Here is a 14300-nt window from a genome sequence, read left to right on the forward strand (position 1 = left end):
CCCTCAAAATATTATTATCTTGTTATTAATTAAATTTTTTAGTAAATAATGACATTTAAATAAGGTTTTTTATTGTAATTGTTGTGGTAATTATTTTATACTACACTAAAATTTAAAAACACATGTTTTTATTACAGATGATGCTAACGTTACTGTCAGTATAAGATAATGGAAATTATATTTAATCGTATTTTAATGTTGAAATTATGATTCTGCCCAGGGTGAGCCAAGAAGTACTTCATCTCGTTACTATTCCATCAGCAAACATTAAGAAGGAGATTTATTGGAAGTAAATTAATCACTTTTACATCGCTTAAACGTAACAATGAGAACGGGTAGCCGGGTTTTCTCAGGGTAGCGACCGTTAAAAAGCAACGATTGATGAATAGGATAATTCATTCGAACGTAAGTTTAAGAAATCGATACGCGTGCAACAATATTCGCTAAACTGTGCCCATGATGACCTCAAAGAGTTTAATTCTAGCCAAACAATTTGCAAAATACTACACTATTCAGATACCAAGAAAGAAGACTGCAACACTTCAGACTTTATCACCCACTAGGAAACATCATTTAGCCAGGAGAATAGGGATGAAGGAGCATTTATGAATAAACAGGATTTGGAAAGGTGCCTTTTACAAACAATGCAAAATTTATGCTTCATAAATCAGATGAAAGAAAATTCCTAATAAAAGGTAACCTGAATGTTGTAAATCAAGAAAACCTTTTGAGCGGACTTTATTACATATCATTAACTCACTATCGAGCCTAAAAGCTTCCCTACTGAGGAAAATCAATGTATGTAATGCATCGTTTCACCGCAGTAATAACTAAATTAATTTCTTGCGTTAGAATATGTTCATGTTTCTTATGAAACGGATGTAAAATATCTGAATTACAGATATCTAAGCTATGTTTTTTTTTTGTTTTTTTTTTAAAGTAATAATGGTTTCCAGACAGCAATTCTTGTAATGACCTTAGCGAGAAGCGTAAATTTTAACATAATGTCAATGAAGAAAGAAGGAACCATCCGATTCTCAATTTCCAACTATCCTCGGGTGTTGCTTGTTTTTCAAACGGGATGGCAGTATCATTTACAGGTTACTTTGTATCTTTTTGCGGATCCCTTTCAACCGTTAATTACGGTAATTAACATATACGAGTACTAAAAACTCTCACTCTATTTATCACTTCAAAAAAATATACAATTTACTGTTACATTCCTAAATGAATTGAATGAAAATTTCTATAATATAAGACTATCATAAAAAGCATGACGTGCATAACGAAATAATTACAAAAATAAAATCTTTTTTAAGTTACTTATTTTTCCGAAAAAGTATATTTTGAATAAAGATAAAAATGAAAGCTAGTTAAAAAATGGACCAAGAATTGCTAACAAGTAAATCCTACATTTATATTTGAAATATAGATATTAAAAAAAACTAAAATTTTCACTTTTAGATTATGTGAATAAGGTGCTACACACAAATGGTCGTAAAAAAACTCACGCAAGATACAAGTGGTTACGGAAAATTGCGCAGCCAGTAAATATTATGAATATCAATCACTCTATCTCAGGTTTATTATATTTGTCGTTTTAATTGTATTCATAGCTTAATCAAAAATACTGTATTCATATATATCGGTTATGTCAAACCGATTTAAATGTAGACGAAATTCAACCTGACGAGTGGCACTTTCCGTACCGGTTAATTTGCCGTACAGTAATCATCATAACTTTCAACAGAAAACTACTTCGATGCATCTTGTAACTCTTGACATTTACATACGCCATAGCCGTATTAAAGTCTGACAGATGGCGTAAAGGAAAAAATTAACGTGCCCCCTTTCAATCGTGAAACAATTCAGTATTTACACTGCTCAGCAGAAAAGAATTACTGTAATTAAAAAAAAATCATAATTTTACTTATTTTTTTGTGTAAGTACTTAAAAAGACGTTAAACTGGATTTACAAGTCCGACGGTTAAACTCCCCTACTCAAAGTGTATGAGGTCCACCAAATACCGTTTCTTGCCATTAAGAAGACAACAGTCAGGTATACTATGTAATATACAGTACAGATACAGTAATTTTATTGTACTATACTTCTCTGTCATTTTGATACTTCTTATTTTTTTTAATATTCTTGTTTAATTATCATTAAAGTCTCTCGGAAAACAATACGATAAAATAACTATGAAAATAAACGATTACAATATGTCAAAAAATTGATTTTTGAGAAACTTTTGTGAAATTTCACACGATACATAAAGATATGTTACTTTATACTACTTATAAATGCGACTTATAAGTATCAGTGATATATAAATAACTTTTTTTATTATTTTAATATTGTATAAAATGAAAACGTTATGAACGTAAACCTTTCATGTATAATAATAATTTACCAACTATATAATTATACACGAATATATTTATAAAGTACACAGGTGATACAGTAAATAATAACTCCTTGAAACACGACTAAACCTTTCTTAGAGTAATTATGGTAAATCTTATGAACTGTTAAAAAATTATTGAGAAAAAATATATATGTGTAAATAAATAGGTTTATTTTTCTTACCGCAGGGCACACCAACAACAAAACAGTACAGTACTACAGAAACTCACCTGAAAAATAAAACAGTGTTATCTTTATTTGAATACCAGGCATACAATGCTAAAATTAAAATAAAATACGTTAAATTCTTGAATTTAGAATTTACAGGGAAATATTTGTACATGTGAGCAGAAAAAAAATACTAGGTTTAAAAATGAACGAGTGTGATATTTGTATGTTAATTAGTATTTTTAATTATTCATTAGTGATAACTTAATAACTCTACTTTACATAATACCTCGTTCGAATCGGATACTGAAACATATACATACATTCTAACCGGCATAAAAAAGTAACAAAAAACAAAGGATTTTCTAATAATAATCTAATTCTATCACTTTTGTACAACACACATTTTTTTTGTAACTTTTACGATTACTTTAATAACTGTTTAACATAAATTTATAGTTTTAAATCTTAGGTTTTATTGAACAATTATTTTACGTTATTATTGTTGTCACTTATTATTTATAAAACTATAAAGAAATACATCTTATATATATACGTATATAAAAATGAATGAATGTTTGTCCCGTATGCGTTCCTATATATCATTCATCCGACTGCGATGAAACTTTCGTGAGTTGTTGTGCGCACGCCCGTGAAGGGTTCTGAATTAGTTTGGTGCCGCCAGATGGCGCGGGGATCGAAATATTAAAAAAAATTGTATTTATGGTCCGATTTGGCTCCTATTCAGAATATCTAGTAGTTACGTGAAAATAAAAATTTTTCCGAAAAAGGGAAAAAAGAAAAGGGGAAAGAGGGGAAGGGGTGAAGATTGGAAGAGGGAAAAAAGAAAAGGTTAAATTTTGTGATGTTCCGTAATCTTCATTTTTCTAATGTTTTATCAAACTTTCATTTGTGTTCGTTTAATCTATATATATATATATATATATATATATATATATACACTCAAATTTAGCAGTAGCGAAGCACTGCCAGGTCAGCTAGTAAAATATAAATTCCGCGTAAGTTATAAAAAAGACCAAAAAAAAAAATAAAAGACCAAATAAATTATTCTTCTCATTTATTTAAGTATAACAGACCGTGTAATTAATTAAATATAATTATAAGTGTAACAATTAAAGCAAGGAGAAATAAAGAAAGAGAAGCAAAACAGCATTAAAAAGTAATCGGTTACCACTTTATATAAAGCAAAGACGCCGATCCCAGCCAGCTGATAAAAAGCAGCAGCTGAGCAGTGAGGCTTTACACGTGCGCCTAAGCAACAACAAATTAGAAAATATATACTTAACTAAATATACGTATTATAAACCGTTTTTACGTTACTGTCAACAATGAATCGTATTAAGCAATAATAGATAACAGTAAACTTCTCAAACCCTACTACAAGTACATTAGCGATATAGTTCTAGGTACGTACGTAAATATAGGTAACGGTAATTACGAAAAAAATCATCGATCTTAATACCGAGAAAATGATTTAGAGAATTTGGCTTGAACTGCATTAAAATTTCATCGTATTAAAAACGAATTTTACAGGTAAAGACGTAAAAAAAAAAGACGCTCAGATTAAACTTGACAATTATGAGCGTTTTGAATTAAGAATTTGAGCGTTACAAATTTAATTTGAAACGCTCAAATTAAACTTGACTTTCCTTCAAAGTAATTTCCCCGCCAATATTTCCCAATTTCTAGCCGCCTACCTTTTTGACAACCCTACTGAATGTTTATATTTGTCTTTGGTAATAATTTTACAGTTTATTATACTAAAATTTTACTGGCTCAGATTTTAACGGAAAAGCTTACATTAATCTATATACTGGTATATTGAAAAGAATACATAATCTTAATCTGGTTGCATGCTTTTCTACTAAAAAATAAGTTATTTTTTTGTTATATTTTATTTTTATTTTTTTTTAGAAATAATGGCCTAATTACCAAGAAAATATGAAAGTTAAATTTAATCTAGATTAACACAATTTTTTTTTATTTATCGAGAAGCCTACTAAAGCAGGATGATGGTATAGTCTGCACAGCGCCCTAGCAAATTCAATTAATCCAGGGTGTTTATTAAACATGAGGAAGAGTAAAGTAGGAAAGATAAATTCAGTTTACTATCGTAATGATGATAAGATAAAAAAGCTAATAAAACATTTTGCCAATGAAAAATTAATTTTAAACAGGTCTTTAAACATTGCTTACAGGTAAAAACGGTCACATATAAGCATTATTTTATGTGTATAACTATAAAAACAAAACTGGAATGATCGTGCAATTAATCCAGTACAGCAAAATAATTTTTAAGGTACACACACGCAAATTCAACAAAATACTCTAAAAAAAAAGAAATAATCACATAATAAAACAGTATATAATATGGCCTTGCTGAGGCTCCGAAATGGTATACGTACATCGAGACAAAGCTGGTTTAACCTAACACCTCTACCTGCACCAGTTAAATTCTCATATTTTATTAGACACGTCTTTTTTTTTGTTACAGAAAAAAGTGCAATAAAAATGTACGATATTCTGTTACACAGGTAACCATATACTTAAGACTACGGGGAAGAATGGAAACGAAGGGGAGGTAAACAGATTCATTTTATAATTACGTAATGGTGAAGGGAGAACCTTGGCAGAGCATTCCAAGAGGCGCCAGGCGTCCTTCATAACACCCACAACACAGACGGCAGCTGTCCAGTACTGGCCGGTCACAGTCGCCATGCACCAGGAGGCGATCATTAGCAAATGACTGACGAATATCAGTCTACTATCTTGAAGTAGTAAGTCGTCCTAGTCAAGGACGTTTAAGTAATTTCATAGGTGATTATAATAAAGAGGGGGAATGAGTAAAGTGAAATAACTGATTTTAACAATGTTTTTATTACTATTACGGAAAGGTAGCAATTAAATAATGTTGAAGTAGTGCTACCACCGCAATTAAACTGATAAAACTGGTTGTTAATTTCCTGTTGTAGAAAAACAATAAGCAATTATTTAAAAAGTCGTATTACATTTGTATATAATAATATTACATCAGAGAATTAACTGAATCGCTTCGAAAAAAAGTAAGAAACTTCAAAGCTGTAGGTACATGACTAATCGAATAAGTCATTAAATCAGTAATACACTATGCACATGGCTTCACACGGTATGTGGACATGGTCAGCTACTTCTCATGCGACCGCGGCCTTCTCAACGTTCGGTAAACGTTGTCCACATAATAAAATTGCATCAGAATAGTTAGATTCTAATTTAGTACTTAATTTTACTAAAATTTTAGTATATAAAAATACTGTAATAAAAAACCTGATACATTGTAACGCTAAGAGAACAGCATAAATAAGAGAGTACAGACATAAAAAATCGAAAGAATTATTCAAGTTTGTTTCGTTCAATTCCTGTGAAAATAAAGAAACTGTAGATTTTACTTACTCGTTTTTCCAGTTAACTCTTAACAGAAAAAAATGAAGAAAAATTCTACAAAATATTGAAATTGATTTGCAGGGTAAAATTAAAAAATAACGTCCATAAAATTCGAAATTAGGAATATATGTAACACGTAAACGTTTCACTAATTTGTTCTGAAAAGCTACTGTACAGTTGTTTCAGTTAATTTATGCGACTTCTCAAGGGCTCTGTGCATATTATAAAAGCAATTCTTATCAAGAGTTCAAGCTCAAAAGTTTAGACAAGATGAATTTCATGGAGTTGTATGTATGAATCCATCACCAAAATCATAATGGTGACAGGCAACTAGATACGAGATAAAGCCGTTCCCAAAAATGGCATTCCCATCCACAAGAATAACAAGCATCCATATTAAATGTGCCTTGGAAAGGAGAAATAAAGAGATTTTTCGATGCCCTCTTCACAAAGTACAAGTGCATATCGGCACGCCAACCCCACGTTAAATACGCATGATATTCAGCCTGTAAGTGAAACGTTCACTCTATTCATGCAGGGATTGATTTACAATGAACATCACTACTCATAAAAAAAGAGATTAGTTTCTCTGGTGTCGATCGTAGAGAACATTCGACTGACATTGAAAACAAACAAATTCTGTGGAGGGTGAACGCATTTTAGACGTTATCCCCACTCGTTAGACAACAGAAAAATAGGTAGAATTTAAAAACCCATCGGGTTGGTCTAGTGGTTAACGTGTCTTCCCAAATCAGCTGATTTGGAAAGTCGAGAGTTACAGCGTTCAAGTCCTAGTAAAGCCAGTTATTTTTACACGGATTTGAATACTAGATCGTCTGCACTGTTATACTGTTCTTTGGTGGTTGGGTTTCAGTTAACCACACATCTCAGGAATGGTCGAACTGAGAATGTACAAGACTACACTTCATTTACACTCATACATATCATCCTCTGAAGAATTATCTAAACGGTACAATTATCTACCGAAGGCTAAACAGGAAAAAAAGAAAGGTGGAATTTAAAAAAAATACAATTAAAAGATTAATCGACTTGAATTACTGTTCTCGTATTAAAATGTATTCCGAGTGAAAAAAAGCAAAAGAGTAACACAGTCAGTATAGTCACACAGATAACTGTGATAGATACAACTTATATATTCTTTTCAGGGAAAACCTATAAATAAACATTGTAATTAACAAAGAAAAAGACAAAGGCTTCAGATTGATATTACATCCATGCAGACACCGAATCTGAAAACAACCCTCATTATAATAACGTAGGAATCAAATTAAAAGTTTGCAGAATCTTCACCTTAAAAGACAAAGACATACATTCATGAAGTTAAGTCTACACAACATACATTGTCCAGATATAGTAGCTTAATTAGCTGGCTCCATTTTCTTGTCTCATTCACACTAGTAGTAAAACGCCAGTGTATTCACACTAGTAGTAAAGTAGTAAAACGCCATGAAACAGTCCGCAAATGGATTTGTAAACTTTCAACAGACTAGTTTATTCATAAGAAATATATTTGAGATGATAAATACAATTTCGATAGTAATGGGGAAATTTATGAATAAATTTAATAATGTTTTTCCAGTAAATATTTACCGAACAGTATTCCAATAGAAATATAATAATTCTTACTGAAAAGCATACAGATAAACCCAGCAATCAGAATGCGCAATTCCTTTACAACCAAAAAATAGCGAAAAATAACACTATTTTTGCTTCTTAAAACATTAAATAATTAACAGAATTGCATTTTTTATTAAAAACTTTTATTTTTGCTTTTCTTTGATTCTGCTGATAATGAGTTTCATTTATTGTTTTTAGATAGTTGTAAATACACTATATATATAAATGTGTGTGTGTGTGTGTGTGTGTGTGTGTGTGTGTGTGTGTGTGTGTGTGTATGTATTATTAACATATGCTAAAATGTTACTGTGCGAGTTCTACAAAAGACTGATGTACGATGGTAATAGATTTTAAGTTTAGAGTATGTAATAACGTTATTTTACTGTTTTACAGTAGAGCGGTGTTAGGGGAGGCATCCCTAATACCGTTTCAATTCGGTAAACAAAGTTGCTTGTCGAAACGCAGGTTGTGTGATATCGTTTTGTAATAGGTACTAATTGAACATTCTACACAAAGAGCTTTCGATTTAAACAAGCATAAATTAACTGATACTAAGCTATAGGGATGTACCGATACAAGCATTAAACAGAATAATATCTGCGGATTTCATTTCCACAGCAGCACTGAATCGCATGATGTCCTATTAAACAAAAAAATACTAATAAATTGAAGTAAGTCAATAACGGTAAGGTTAGATATCGAAGTAACTGCGCTATAGATTTACAACCGATTATAATAATTTTAAGCACTTCCGGTGAATGAATGATATCGAACAAAATTGTTTCACTTCCATAACATATGATTCTAAAAAAAAACGTAAAAGTATAATCAGTCTACTAAAAAAAAAAAATCACTGCTGAAATATCTTAATGATTGCCTAATTACGTATAGACAGTCTAACAATTGCACAATTTTTTTTTAATAGTATTTATTCCGTTGAAAAAAATTTCAAGAAAGTATTAACTATAAATACAAACAATTTCGTGTAAGACTAATACGCGTTTACAAACAGTAAACCTACAGTAATTACATCGCACTTTTTCTTTGAACGGTTATCATTTATTACTATATATATAAATGCGACCAGGTGATAGTTTAACCATGCGTGAAAGAATAATAAAATATTTGAAAGGAGAAATAACAGGTGCCTATTGAAGATTTCTCCAAAATATTACGAAATAAGATAAAAAATAACTTAAAAATTAATAACTGAGAAAACGAAACTATTGGAAACATATTTAAAATACATAGTAAAAAAAACAAATCGTGAAATTATTCATAAAATCCGTAAAAACAGACAAGAATAAAATTCTAAATGGTTACATTTGTAATTAATAAAACTTCCGGTGAAGTACAAAATTTATATAACAAAGACAACTGACATTCAAACAATTTTTCCATCGCTTCGGGAAGTGTAATGAGCGGGATGAAACAAAACAATGAGATTAAATTAAAAGAGTTGAATGGAGTTGTTATAGTACGCCGGGTGAGAGGTTATAGTGATGGGTCACACAAGTCAATTAGTACTATTTTCTCCTACTAAAGCTATAAAAGCCACCCAGATTGGGCTACCGTGCCTCCCAAGAAGACAAAAGGATGTGAATTCTAATAGTGAATAAAATGCCTCGCCTGTTGTTAAACGTAACTAATATTTTAAAACTTAAATTTACTGACATGAGTAATTCTAATAACTGAAAAGGAAGCAAATCATCATAAAATATTAATTATTCTTCGCAAGTGTATAGCTTATGATAAGGTCTGCCGAAAGAAAACTGTGACCATAAAACTAGTATTATATCGTACTATCTGTTCCTATATTATACAATAAAGAAAAACTGGATTTTGGACTTTTTCTTAACTGCAATAATAAGCCCTCACTGAGAGATTTTCAACGATATACCATAAGTGGTAATTATTTTCATTGGTTACAGAGTTATAGCCAAATGAAATTTTAATTCATGAAACGTTTGGATATTACAAGGGGAAGGCACATCGGTTCGAATCAGACTTCATCTCCTATTTGATATTTAACTTTTTTTTTAAATTTAAATATAATGATTTATTTATTAATAATTATTAACCTCCTATTGTAAAAAAAATTACGATAAATAATATTGCAATAATAACAATAAAAAAAATATATATGAAGAAATATCAGAAGATGTTAATGAAATAATTAGATAATTATTCATCAAAATTAAATATCAGTTTGCGGATCAATAATAATTTGTAACTTACATGGTTACAGAAAATGTTTTCGAAGTAGAACAACGGAAAAGAACAGTAAACTGATGCGCAAAAGAACTCATGCGCCTAATAAAATACGCGTTATTAAAATGGTTATCGTTAAGGTGTAACGTATAATTAACGAAGTTGGGTTGGTTATAACTATTCAGCCCGATTATTAACGCGAATAAAAAAAAAACAAACTTTATACATCTCATTCGCTATACTAAGCGTAGCTTTTGCTTGTGTAAGTTGATAGTTTGAATTAAAATTACAGGCAATCCTTTTAAACTACTAATAAAAATAATAACTTGTAGGTCAGTTTTATTTAAATAAACAGTTTAATTGAATTCGGAACATTAATGCCGTAACAGCTGTCATAATTCTGGGAACAGGTATTAATATTTTAAATATTATTGTTATCTTTCATAATATTATTTTAAAATTAATTCATCTTTCATTTTTTAAATAAATTTTAAAATTTATTTAATATTTCTTCTTTCAGAAAATACTTGGTTCCAAAATAGTTATACTAGAACATACAATTTAGGCGCAAATAAAACTTATTTTTTACAATTTGATTATCTGGTAATAAGATCAAAAATCAATCGTTCCATTCCTAACTAACCTAACGATAAAAAAAAATCGACCTCATTTTTAAAAGCTTTTATGTAACTCGCTTTGGGAATAATCAAATCTTGCAAATATCTTTTGATCTAGCGTATGAAAATCAATTAAATTTGGTACACGTATGTAACTTCAATGGCAATACAGCACTATGGTGTCGGAATTTGATATGACCCACCCCCACGACCCCACGCACTACCACTACGCTAAATTCATGCATTTAGATGAAAATTTTCATTTCTCATGAACTATCGTATGAAAATGATTGAAATTTGGTACACGTATGCAACTTCGATGTAAAAATAAATATTTTTACTTTTTTTTAGTCTTAAAAAAAATACAAAAAAAATTACAAAAATATATTTGATACATATAAAAAAATATTTTTTTAAAAAAGCTTTTATTTAACTAATATTAATATTAACATTAATAAAAACAGGAAACCAATTAGAAAAATCCTCTAAAAAGTAAAAAAATAAGAATTAAATCACAAATATAAAAATGCGCTGAAAAGTAAAAAATAAATTATATAAATATCTAATAAAAAATAAATAAATGTAATAATTATTAACTTTAAAATTAAAAGTAATGAAAATATTTAGTTAAATAAAACCAGTTAAATACTGCGCCAGTTTTTATAAGAATGTTTTCGAATAAGTATTTATAGACATTTTCTGTATTTTAAAACATATTTTTTGTTTAATGAGGTTGTTTAGTATATGTATACACTTTATTTATCTGTAATAAAATAACTCGTTTTAATTCTTTGATGGTTCAAATTTGCACCGAGATGACCTTTAAGGGTTAACAAGATTAAAAATAAAAATAAAATTTAGAAATCTTGCACAAAGTTAATACATTTTGACGGTAAACTGAAAAATTATTAATTATTATAATTGTAATCGTAATTATGAATTCATTAAATAAAAATTCATAATTAATTAAAATGAAACTTGTAACGGAAAGAGTGCGTTGAATTTGGCTTAGATTATAAGCAGAATTCGAAGATGAACTTCAACTATGTGAGAACACGTACAAAGAAAGCGAGTGGGTGCATTTTCCGAGATTGTTACTTGTAGCTAATCAGTCTCAACTGGGGAGATTCCAGCAGACCTTTCCGCCTCCTCGCGTCGTTATTGAAAATGAAAATGAAGATTATTTGTTGTAAAAATAAATGTTGTGTTGTTTTAAATAAATTATAAAAACTGCACCACGCTTTTATTTAACTAAATATTTTCATTACTTTTAATTTTAAAATTTAATAATTATTACATTTATTTATTGGTTATTTATTAGATATTTATATAATTAATTTTTTACTTTTCAGTGCATTTTTATATTTGTTAATATATTATATTCTTTTGTTTAAAATTTTCTATTTGATTTAATTCTTATTTTTTACTTTTTAGAGGGGTTTTCTAATTTCTTTCCTTTTGTTATTAATGATAATATTAATATTAGATAAATAAAAGCTTTTTTAAAAAATATTTTTTTATATGCAATCATATATTTTTTTTAATTTTTTTTTATTTTTGTATTTTTTTTCTGATCTGAACAAATTATAAAATTTGAAAAACGAAATAGATGTATTTAAAGTTCATATTAATTATTTAATCAAACACGTCACATTAAAGGAAAATACATTAATTGTAAAATATTATTTACACCTTTTTTTATTGTGATCGCAAAAAATTTCGGTTTTCAGATTTCAACGGAAATATACATTTTGACTAGTTTCGGCATGACGTCTGTACGTAAGTATGTATCTCCCATAACTCAAAAACGATTAGCCGTAGAATCTTGAAATTTTGGATCTAGGACTGTTGTAACATCTAGTTGTGCACTTCCCCTTTTGATTGCAATCGACTGAACCAAAAGTGTCCAAAAAAGCGAAAATAAAGAAAAACTGGATTTTGGACTTTTTCTTAACTGCAATAATAAGCCCTCACTGAGAGATTTTCAACGGTATACCATAAGTGGTAATTATTTTCATTGGTTCCAGAGTTATAGCCAAATGAAATTTTAATTCATGAAACGTTTGAATCTTACAAGGGGAAGTCACATCCGTTCGAATCGTACTTCATTTCCCTTTTGTTATTTAACTTTTTTTTTAATTTAAATATAATGATTTATTAATAATTATTAACCTCCGATTGTAAAAAAAATTACGATAAATAATATTGCAATAATAACAATAAAAAAATATATATATGAAGAAATATAAGAAGTTATTAATGAAATAAAATTTTATGTTCTTTTACTTCAAAAAATGTGTATATGTAATCTAATAGGCGTAAAAGGAAGTCGTGTGGTGTCCATATCAGATCTTTTATATTTATTTAGAAATCAATTCACCCCATAAGTTTATAGTAATAACGTCCAAAGATGAGTGCCTAATAGAATAAAAAAAACTTTAAAAAAATCAATTCATCTAAATAATATTGTCAGTACTATTTACCGAATTTGTCTTCAACTGCCTAAAACGTTTACCGTAAAAGGAGCTGCAATTCACAGATACGTACAGACATAAATATTAAATAACGCCGATATAAAAAATTAAACAAAACCGGTGAGCATCTTTCAAATTAACTTCGTGTTATTGTCAGGATGCTAAAAGGAAAACAAAAATAAATTCAATCACCCATTTAATCACTATAAAGTGAAAAAAAAATTTTTTTTCCTTAGAAATATTTTGTTTGATCCATTTAGCTGGTGCAGTCACTCCAAACATATGCGCCATGTGAAAACTCTGTAAACTTCTTTGATACTTATTTGAGACGATTTTTGGTATTATTGTATCTAGTTTTTAGATGAATTTTTTTCCTTAAAGGTGTATCCAAACAATTTGAAAGAATTGTTTGAATCCCATATGATTCTTTGAAGACGTAAAACCTGCAGTGTATATCACTACTTATTTTTCTGTTCTTGGTGATTAAGAACAGATCATTTAAAAAAAAAATAAATAGAACCTTTTTTTAGTACCCTCAATTATTTAAAAAATCGAATAACTGAGATAAGTCTAACCGAAACATAAAAAAGTATATTTTTCGTAATCATTGAAAAACAAAACAGAAATAGGGAAAAGCTAAAATAAATGTACCAGAAATTATTATGTACCTGTGGAAGAAGTCGTTTGAATACACAAATTGATTTAGCTGAAGCTATTACACCAACCGAGATGTATTTTCATTGTCTGTAGATAAAATGGATGAAACCTACTCCGCTGCTATAATACAGTACTGTAAACCGGATGATGATGCGCAGTGGGGTGACACCGGAAGTAAGGGTCACATGCCTCCTCAAACAGGTCATAACGCGGGCCTTCAACCACTATAACAACGATATAAAATGATACCAAACGATCTCGGTTCAAATTAAACAATAAACTATTTCTAAAACGTTTACGGTTACAACAATCATTACGTCGAACAACTGAACTGAATAGTACTCAATAGTAGTCATAATAATAAGAGGATTTTTTTGTTAAGGTTTTACATTTATTGAAATGTAGAAAATATGTTTTTATAAATATATTTTAAAGACAGACAAAACTACAATTAAAAATCTTTAAAAAACTACAGATAATAAAAAATGATGCGGTACAGAAAGATACAGTAAATAAAGTACTACAAGAGACAACGACTTTGTTAAAAAGAACAAAACAAAATAATGCAAAACTAGCCAATAAATTATGTATCCAAACTTTTTTACAACTTCAATTTTATTTCAGATTTAAGAAAAAAATTGATTAATTAATAAAAAATCTTCATTTTTGTTCGTTTTCGAACCGTCTTCC

The 14300-nt window shown here is 29.0% G+C and overlaps 1 protein-coding gene across 4 annotated transcripts in view; it reads right to left on the reverse strand.

Annotated features, from left to right (window-relative positions):
- Nucleotides 1–14300, reverse strand: part of LOC142329797 (dual 3',5'-cyclic-AMP and -GMP phosphodiesterase 11-like) — a 623752-nt gene that overhangs the window by 330380 nt on the left and 279072 nt on the right. Inside the window, exon 2 of one of the 4 annotated variants that reach the window (XM_075374643.1) lies at nucleotides 2588–2634. The exons of the other annotated variants lie outside the window; for them this stretch is intronic. The gene's annotated coding sequence lies outside the window, so the exon portion shown is untranslated. The remainder of the gene's footprint in view (nucleotides 1–2587; nucleotides 2635–14300) is intronic. 4 annotated transcript variants of the gene reach the window in all.

Source organism: Lycorma delicatula, chromosome 1 (assembly GCF_047948215.1).
Source record: "Lycorma delicatula isolate Av1 chromosome 1, ASM4794821v1, whole genome shotgun sequence".
NCBI lineage: Eukaryota > Metazoa > Arthropoda > Insecta > Hemiptera > Fulgoridae > Lycorma > Lycorma delicatula.